Genomic DNA, 10,345 nt, shown 5'->3' with positions numbered 1-10,345 from the left:
CTGCAGGCCCTCCTTCTGCCAGCGCAGATTTCCGTTATTAAATGCGCTGCCCACACGAATGGTACAACCCCAGTTGACGTTGGTAATGAACGAGCAGATCGTGCAGCGCGCACAGCCGCACAAATTCAGCAAGTGATGGTGCCTAAAATGTTAAGTCAGACTAAACGATCTACTATGAATGTGTCTGCTTCTGACAAGCCAATGCCAACCATCCAAGACGTCATAAGGTTACAGGAGGACGCTCCTGAGAGTGATAAACAAATGTGGAAACGGTTAGGTTGTACATATGATTCTGTTTCCTCTTTATGGACCACGCCTGCACATCAGACTTGTATGTCTGATGTGCTGGCTTTATGGGTCATCGAATGTGTGCACTTTGCAACTCATTGTGGGGCTCGGGGGACTAGTGATTTGTTGCTGGACACTTGGTGGCACCCTAAAATGCAGGGGTTGGCCCAAAGTATCAGTAATCGGTGTTTGATTTGTCAGCAATATAACACCGGAAAAGGTATCCCTTGTGGGAAGGGGCAAACCCCGTTGCCCAGTGGTCCCTTTGAGACGCTCCAAATGGATTACATTGAGTTGGAAAGGTGTCAATGTTATAAATATGTTTTGGTCATTGTGGATGTGTTCAGCAGATGGGTTGAGGCGTATCCGACTATCTATAGTAAAGCTGCTACTGTGGTTAAAGTCTTGATGAGGGAAATCATTCCCCGGTACGGTATACCAGCTCAGTTAAGTTCTGATAATGGGCCTCATTTTATTGGACAAATTAACAAGGAGTTTTGCTCCCAGTTGGGCATACGCCAGCAGTTACACTGTGCTTACAGACCGCAGGCAGCCGGGTTGGTTGAAAGACACAATCAGACCCTCAAAACTAAATTGGCTAAATTAAGAGCAGACACGGGACTGACATGGCTTAAGTTGCTCCCCGTTGCCCTCTTCCAGCTGCGGGTTACACCTGCGGGACCGGTCCGGCTTTCTCCCGCCGAGATTCTTTATGGCAGGCCTCTTAGAACTCCTTGGAGCCTGCAGGTTCCCAGACGGGTTCAGTTTCATCAGATGACTGAGGAAATGACCACCTATGTTCTGGCCCTTACGCAAGTGCTCAAGGAACTCCATGGCCAGGTCCGCGCGGCTCACCAGCCATTGCCCCCAGTACCTAGCTCACTTTCAGTCCAGCCCGGTAGTTATGTAATGGTCAAAAATTGGACTAGGAAGGGGTCGGAGCCGCGATGGGACGGGCCCTTCCAAGTTCTCCTTGCCACCCCCACAGCAGTTAAAGTGGAGGGGCGAAGTGCTTGGGTGCACCTACATCACTGTACATTGAGTCCATCTCCACTACTGTAAAAGGTCGGATACTAACCTGCCTCCCTTCTCCAGTGCTATTTTACAGGTGTGGAGCATGATGGAGTGGCTACGCATCGTCTGTCTGATATTTGGCCTCACTTCGCTTGGCGTGTTATTGGCGATGGACATGGAAAAGGGGAATATTATGTATCTGTGTAGCCCCAACCAATCTACAAGGATACATCACCTATGCACAGGTGATGTTCTTCACTGCCCCCATATACGAGGACATGGTATCGACTCATGGAAGGTCATCAAAGTTAAGGAGAATGCGGGAGTCATGAAGCAGCTGCACCGGTCCCGGCGATGGGAAGGGAACATTATATGGACATTGCCTTGTTTTTGGAATACATGTAAATTCGATTTTGGATGTGTTAAGAGTGGTGCAAGAAAGGTAATATCAGGCTGTCAGAAGAGCGTAGGAAGAGGCTATGAGGAAGTGAAAGGGACTAGAGAGAGGATGGGGCGTATGAGAAGGGAAGTACAGCTAGAACGTAGGTTACCGGGAGATACACTTAAGTTAGTTAAAGGCCAAACTGAGGAAAACACGGGTAGTAAACCTTGGGAGCCCTCGGGGCAATAACTAAGGAGTTGTCTCAGCTACGGTTGTTTGCAATGCAGAACCGGTATGCTCTTGACTATCTTCTGGCCCGTGAGGGTGGGGTATGCGCCATAGTACAGGGCAAGTGTATTATGGGTGTTCAAGACTTGACCGCTAACATCACTAAATTTATGGATCGCATACGGGATCACTTGGACGGGATGCAGGATCCTGGCTCTTGGGGTAACTGGGGATTTGGGGGATGGAAGGACTGGTTGATAAATATGGCCATGTATCTAGTGGTAGCTATCGGCTGCATCTTTGTGGGCCTGGCCATCCTTAAATGTGTGATGGGTAGAATGCGGGGTGCACTGGATCAGATCACCACCCCAATCACCGGCCAAAAAAATTTAACTGTTAAAATCCATGAGGGTGAAGCAGATGAAGGGGGGCTAAGACAGGAATTGGAAATGCAGCGACGAATCTTTTTAGATGAGGAACCGTAGCTATAGATTGGATAGTTCGGTTATCATGGAATGATAAAAGGAGGGAATGACGAATGTGATATAAAATAGTTACTTTAGAGATACTAGTTAATGTAATGTAGAAATAAGCCACTTTGATTTTTGCAGTTAGGGACAAAGGAATTTGGGACCGCATGGAAAAAGCAGGAAGAGGTGTGTCTATAAGAGTGAGGATGCATTGATAGGGGCCAGAGAAAGGGATTGGAAGTGAGCCAATCAGAATGGATTAAACAGGTCAGGAGGGACCTAGGCTGACCTATGTCCGTCGAGTATGTGAAACTTGATACCATTTGAACTGATTTTGCAGAGATTCCTTTGTCTGTTAGTTCAGTCGTTTTCTGGAGTGTAAGAGGCAGGACGTCCTGTTACATTCTGTAAGATGATAAAGCTTGCAAGCTAAATAAATAACTTCTGTTTACGTGTGAATCCGTCTCAACTTTTATTGAGGCCAGACTGACAGAGAAAGAAAATAGGAGATCAACAAATCAAAGACCCCTCCCACCCGGCTTACTCACTCTTCCAACTCCTTCCATCGGGCAGGAGATACAGTAGGCTGAGAACACGCACGGAGAGACTCAAAAACAGCCCCTTCCCGCTGTTTTTTTAAAATAACATTTTATTGAAGTATTTTTTGGTATTGTAACAACAAAATAAACAATGTACATGAAACTATATACATAGTGCAAAAGCTGTCACCCTCCCTTCCAGGTCCCACCTTTAATAACCCCCTACTTTAAGCTAAACTAACCCCCCCCCCTCCCCCCCCCCCCACCTTCTGCTGATGATCAATTTTCCACGAAGAAGTCGACGAACGGTTGCCACCTCTGGGTGAACCCTAACATTGACCCTCTCATGGCGAATTTGATTTTCTCCAAACAGAGAAAGCTAGCCATGTCCGATAGCCAGGTCTCTGACTTCGGGGGCTTTGAGTCCCTCCAAGCTAATAATATCCGTCTCCGGGCAACCAGGGTAGCAAAGGCCAGAACGTCTGCCTCTTTCTCCTCCTGGATTCCTGGGTCTTCTGACATTCCGAAAATCGCCACCTCTGGACTCAATGCCACCCTTGTTTTTAACACCGTGATCATGACATCTGCAAACCCGTGCCAAAATACCCTCAGCTTCAGACATGTCCAGAACATGTGGACATGGTTCGCTGGTCCTCCCGCACATTTTGTACACCTGTCTCCCACCCCCAAAAATATGCTCATCCAGGCCCGACTGAACGAACTTGAATTGTATCAGGCTGAGCCTGGCGCATGTTGTGGACGCGTTGACTCTACTCAATGCATCCACCCATAGACCATCCTTTATCTCACCTCCCAGCTTCTCCTCCCACTTGCGCTTCAGCTCCTCGGTCTGCATCTCCTCTGACCCCATAAGTTCCTTGTAAATGTCAGAGACGCTCCCTTCACCTACCCATCCTCTGGAAACTACCCTGTCCTGAATTCCCCTTAGCGGTAGGAGCAGGAAGGTTGACACCTCTTTACGTAGTAAGTCCCGCACCTGCAGATACCTGAATTCGTATCCCCTCGCCAAACCAAACTTCTCCTCCAGTGCCCTCATACTCGGAAAGCTCCCCTCTATAAACAAATCCCCCATCCTCTCAATCCCTGCTCTCTGCCATATCCGGAACCCCCAATCCATACATCCCGGGGCAAACCGGTGATTATTACAGATTGGGGACCAGACCGATGCTCCCTCTGCTCCCACATGTCTCCTCCATTGCCCCCGGACTCTCAGGGTCACCACCACCACGGGGCTGGTGGAGTATCGTGCCGATGGGAATGACAGAGGCACAGTTACCAATGCCCCCAGACTGGTGCCCTTGCATGAAGCCACCTCCATACGCTCCCATGCCCACCCCTCCCCACCACCCACTTCCTGATCATGGCTATATTCGCCGCCCAGTAATAGTTACTAAAATTTGGCAGCGCCAGCCCGCCCTCTCCCCGACTCCGCTCAAGCATTACCTTCCTTACTCGTGGGGTCTTGCCAGTGATCACTTTGTTGACCCGTTTAAAAAAGGACCGCGGAATAAAAATTGGGAGACATTGAAACGCGAACAGGAATCTTGGGAGGACTGTCATCTTCACCGTCTGCACCCTCCCAGCCAGTGACGACGGAAGCGCGTCCCACCTTCAGAAATCATCCTTCATTTGGTCTACTCGCCGGGCCAAATTTAATTTATACAGCCGGTCTCATTCCCGCGCCACTTTGATGGTTAAGTACCTAAAGCTTCCCCCTACTAATCTAAACGGCAGCTCCCCCAATCGCCTCTCCTGTCCCCTTGTCTGGACCACAAACATCTCACTTTTCCCCATATTTAACTTGTACCCCGAAAACCAGCTAAATTCCCCGAGAATCCTCATAATTTCTTCCATCCCCTCTATTGGGTCCGATACAGACAGAAGCAGGTCGTCTGCATAGAGCGAGACTCTGTGCTCCACGCCCCCCCCCCCCCCTCCCGGAACAGCCCCTTCCAGCCCCTTGAGGCTTTCAGAGCAATCGCCAGTGGCTCTTTTGCCAGCGCAAACAACAGTGGGGAAAGGGGGCATCTCTGTCTCGCCCCTCTGTGCAGACTAAAATAGTCCGATGTTGTCCTATTCATCCATACACTTGCCACAGGAGCCTTATACAGCAACCCGACCCAGTCAATAAAACCCCGCCCAAATCCAAACCGTCCCAGTACCTCCCACAGATAATCCCATCAAAGATTACCCGATCAAAGACCTTTTCTACATCCATTGCGATCACTACCTCCAACTCCCTACCTTCCGGGGGAATCATGATCACGTTTAACAACCTTCTTACATTGGCCACCAACTGCCTACCCTTAACAAACTCCGTCTGGCCCTCCCCAATAACGTCAGGAACTCAATCCTCAATCCCGGAGGACAAAATTTTGGCCAGCAATCTGGCATCTACATTCAACAGGGAGATAGGCCTATAGGATCCACACAGCTCCAGGTTCTTGTCCCGCTGAAGGATCAGCGAAATCGTTGCCTGTGACAACGTCGGGGGCAGCACCCCTCTTTCCTTTGTCTCATTGAACATCCTCAACAACACCGGCCCCAATAGCCCAGCGAATCTTTTATAAACCTCCACTGGGTACCCGTCCGGCCCCAGGGCTTTACCCGACTGCATGGCCTTCAAGCCCTCCACTATCTCTTCCAGCCCAATCGGGGCCCCCAGCCCTTCTACCACCTCCCCGTCCACCTTTGGGAAATTCAGCCCCTCCGAGAAGTGCCTCATCCCCTCCGGCCCCGTAGGGGGTTCTGACCTATACAGCCTACTGTAGAAATCCCTAAATGCCTTATTCACCCCTGCTGAATCTCCAACCAGGTTCCCATCTCCGTCATTTACTTTCCCTATCTCCCTGGCTGCCTCCCTCTTTCTAAGCTGCTGTGCACGCATTCTACTGGCCTTCTCTCCATACCCATAGATCGCCCCCCTCGCCTTTCTCAGCTGCTCCACCTAGGACAATAAGGCCCTACTCACCGACTCAAAAACAAAGAAGTCAATCCGGGAGTACACTCTGTGCACGTGTGAGTAGAAGGAGAACTTCTTCACCCTCGGCTGCCCAAATCTCCATGGATCCACCCACCCTCCCCCCCCCCCCCCAAATCTGCTCCATGCACCCTTTTAGTTCCTTTGCCATTGCTGGCACCCTGCCCGTTTTCAAGTTTGACCGGTCCAAGCCAGGGTCAATAACTGTTGAAGTCCCCTCCCATGACCAACTTTGCGAGTCCAGGTCCGGTATCTTCCTCAGCGGCCTCTTTATAAACTTCACATCATCCCAATTTGGCACGTACATATTTACTAATACCACCTGCACCCCCTCCAGTTTCCCACGGACCATAATGTACCGACCTCCCACATCTGAGACTATTCTACCCGCCTCAAACACCAACCGCTTATTGATCAGGATCACGACCCCTCTAGTCTCTGAGTCTAGTCCCGAGTGAAAGACCTGACTGACCCAGCCTTTCCTCAATCTAATCTGATGAGTTACTCTAAGGTGCATCTCCCGCAACGTTACCACATCCACCTTCAGTCCCCTAAGATGAGCGAACACACATGCCCTCTTGACCGGCCCATATAACCCTCGAACATTCCAGGTGATCAACCTAGTTGGGGGGCTCATTGCCCCCCCCTTTCACCGATCAGCCATCCCCTTTTTTGGGCCCACCTGCAGCCCATGCTCCGCACCTCCACCAGCCCGCCCCCAGACAGCCTCCACCCCCAACCTCCTCTCTGTCCCTTAGCCCAAATCCCTCCTTCGTCAGCAGAACATTCACCCCCTCCCTCCCCCTAGTAACAACACTCTGTAACCCAAACCCTTTAATAAACCGAACATGTGCAACCCCCCCCCCCCACTGCGCTTCCATGAGCAAGCCCACCCAGCTCGCTTGGTGGCCCCCATCCCTGGCGCTGGATAGTCTCCCACCTATTGTTCCCTCACCACCCTCCCCTCACTCATACAAACAAACTCCAACATCATACAATCCCCACACAATTGCCCTACAGAAAACACCAAAATCTGAACAAGCAGACCTCCATCCTCCAACAGTGCAAATGAAAACCTGAACTCACTCAGCTCTACCGCTGGTCCCAAATCAATGCAAAATGCATTACAAACAGCTTCCAGAAATAAGAAACTTTTTCTAAAAAAAGAACAGAAAAACCAAAAAAAAACATGAACATTGCAGCAAAGTTCAAAAGTTCTCGGTCCACCACCAGTCCTTTCCTTTTCGCGAAGTCCAGCACGTCCTCAGGTGACTCAAAATAAAAGTGCTGCTCCTCATGCATGACCCAAAGATGGGCCGGCGACAACAGTTTGAACTTCATCTTTTTCTTAAACCTGATCTGGTTGAAGCCTGCTCTTCTCCTGGCCACCTCCACACTCAGGTCCTGATAGATCCGCAGGATACTGTTATCCCACTTACAGCTCCGTGTCTGCTTGGCCCACTGTAGAATGCGCTCCTTATCCAAGGACCTGTGGAATCTCACGATCATTGCCCTCAGGGGGTCTCCCATTCATGGCTTCCTCGCGAGCGCTCTGTGAGCCCTGTCCACCTCCAAGGGTCGGGGGAATGCCCCATCCCCCAGCAGCTTCTCAAACATGTCCGTGATGTATGCCCCAGCGTCCGCTCCTTCAGACCCCTCCGGGTGCCCAACAATTCTCGATTTCTGCCGGCGAGACCTATTCTCTTGGTCCTACACCTTCTCCAGGGGCTTCTTCTGCTGGTCTCTCAGCATCCCCACCTCCAACTCCACCGCAGTTTGATGTTCCTCCTGCTCAGCCAGTGCCTTCTCTACCTTCTGGATCGCCCAATCTTGGGCGTCCAATCTAAGCTCCAGCCGCTCAATTGACTCTTTTATTGGGTCCAAGGTGTCCAGTTTCTGCTTAGCAAAGCCTTCCTGAATAACTTGCATCAGCTGCTCCAGAGGCTGCTGGGTCGACAAACCAGAGGTCTGGTCATCCGCTATGCTGTCTCCTGCTGCAGCTTCAGCCCAAGCCTTCTCTGTCTTTCTGTTTCTGCCTTGATGAGCACATCTAGTCCTTCTCTCCATGCACCAATGTGGGAATTCAGTACACAATTGCCTCTGTCATCAGTTTTACAATTCAAGTCCGGTAGAAAATTGGGGGAAAAGGCCCAAAATGCTGACTCGAGTGGGAGCCAGCAAATGTGTGACTTACTTCTTCATAGCCGCCCCCAGAAGTCCTCTTCTTCCCGCTGTTACCAGACTCCTAAACAACCCTCTTATGGACTGACCTCATTGACACTACACCTCCAACTCCACCGCAGTTTGATGTTCCTCCTGCTCAGCCAGTGCCTTCTCTACCTTCTGGATCGCCCAATCTTGGGCGTCCAATCTAAGCTCCAGCCACTCAATTGCTTCATCCGATGCCGGTGCTTACGCAGTTGCATTGTGTACCTTGTGTTGCCCTATTATGTATTTTCTTTTATTCCCTTTTCTTTTCAAGGACTCAATGATCTGTTGAGCTGCTCGCAGAAAAATACTTTTCATTGTATCTCGGTACACGTGACAATAAACAAACCCAATCCAATCCAACCCAATGATCAGTTGAATCCTCGTCCACACACAGAACACGTGTACAGTCTTTCCTTGCTGTGAATGGTGTGATGTTCTTTCAGGCTGTGAAACTGGTTAAATCTCTTTCCACAGTCAGTTCACTGGAACTTTCTCACTCGGGTATCGCACTGATATTTGAAATCTTTGCCCACAGACAGAACAGACAACACATTGAAAGTTTGTGCTTTTTAGGTCGTAATGAATTGAATGACACTGTCAGATCTCAATATGATGTTTGGTTCGAGTTGCCCAGCTGCCAAACCTCCCATTTTAATGATCTGAAAAGGAGGTTTCCAAAAATGATCACTGTACGAATAGGAGAGAAATTCACAACAGATCATTCTAGTTTCTATCGAACCTTCTTTCCTCTCTTGCTTTCCCCAAGCATGTGGTCCAGTCAAATAAAAAGACCAAAATCAGCTAGAAATCCCAACAAAAGTGTAGGGAACCTTCCAAACTGAACCAGAATATTGTTCCCAATGTCTCTGAAACAGCTGTCCGCTGAGGTGTGGTTGTGGAAGGTGTCAAGCATTCCACTGGTTGTGGGAGGTGTCAAGCATTCCGGTGGATACCGCATGCTCCCTCTGCAGAGCCACTGGGAATAGACAAAACCACGCAACACAGTCGGCAGCCAGAGTAACCACCCACCCACCTCCAAGGTCCTCACCCAGCTCCAATTCACTGTTTTAACCAGGCCCAAGATTAGATTCAAGATCTTACGCTCAGCACAAGGATACTAGATACTATAGATTGTAAGATCCACAAACTCTGCCAAGATGGCTGCAACCTAACAGGTTATTATGAGCATTAAACTGTGGGCAATATTCGATTCTGTGACCAATAATTAGTTAAACACAGACCTGAATAAGGAAACTTTGAGCCACCTGTGAAGTTTAAATGTCTTGTTGTGTCAGGATGAACCAGCATTTGAGGAATATGAAATCTCTGGACTGTTTGTCTCCAAGTGCCGTATTGAACACAGGAGAATGAGCTCGAATTGGGATAGAGATAAGCGTGAGTGAGCATCATAAACTGCTGTTGTATCGGGGTGTTCTGGGTCTCAGAGTTTTAACTCTGCAGTTAATTGTCAGGGATGCAGTATAATAAACCCCGAACAAAGCAAATGTGTGTGTGAGAAGCATTTGAAGCAGCTGAACCCGCAGAGCTGAATGTCTCCCAGTGCAGCCACAGTACTGAACTTATTCCAGCTTCCAAGTCCACCTGAGAACCAACCTCCTGGCTATTCGTCTACAAGAAGCTTCAGAGCTTCATGAGAATTATTTGTTTCTAAAAACCCTTGACTCCAACTAAAGGACCAGCTCAACAAGAAGACAGCAGACCTGCAGCGATATAAAGATTGCAGTCTACATTCCATTTTCATCATTCCAGCTTCAACTTGATCTGTACCTAATTTCTGTGTATGTGTCAGTGAGTGTGAAATAGACGAGAGACTGAGATGTTCAAACATCCAGGAAATTGTGTGATAATAAATAACCTCCTTTCCTTTAAAAAATCACCAGTAAGCTTGCTGCTGAAATGTATTTTAAATAAAGAAATATCACACTGAGGGTCAGAAAATATCACACAAACATCCTGATAATGAACTGGAAAGGACCACGAAATGTAATCAAACGCTGTATAACCCCCTTCAGGTAGCTATATAGATGCTGCAGCCTCTCACACTGAATGTATCCGTGATCCAGGCTACAAAGATCAGCTGGAGCCTGGGAGTGGGTGAAACTTATTAAAAACCTGTATCGCAGCCATTTTCTCACCGGCACTAGGACCCGGCTGGGAACAGAAACGTTCAGGCCCCGCCCACTAGCTGTTG

Source organism: Scyliorhinus torazame, chromosome 5 (assembly GCF_047496885.1).
Source record: "Scyliorhinus torazame isolate Kashiwa2021f chromosome 5, sScyTor2.1, whole genome shotgun sequence".
Lineage (NCBI taxonomy): Eukaryota > Metazoa > Chordata > Chondrichthyes > Carcharhiniformes > Scyliorhinidae > Scyliorhinus > Scyliorhinus torazame.
This window is presented reverse-complemented; position numbering follows the sequence as displayed.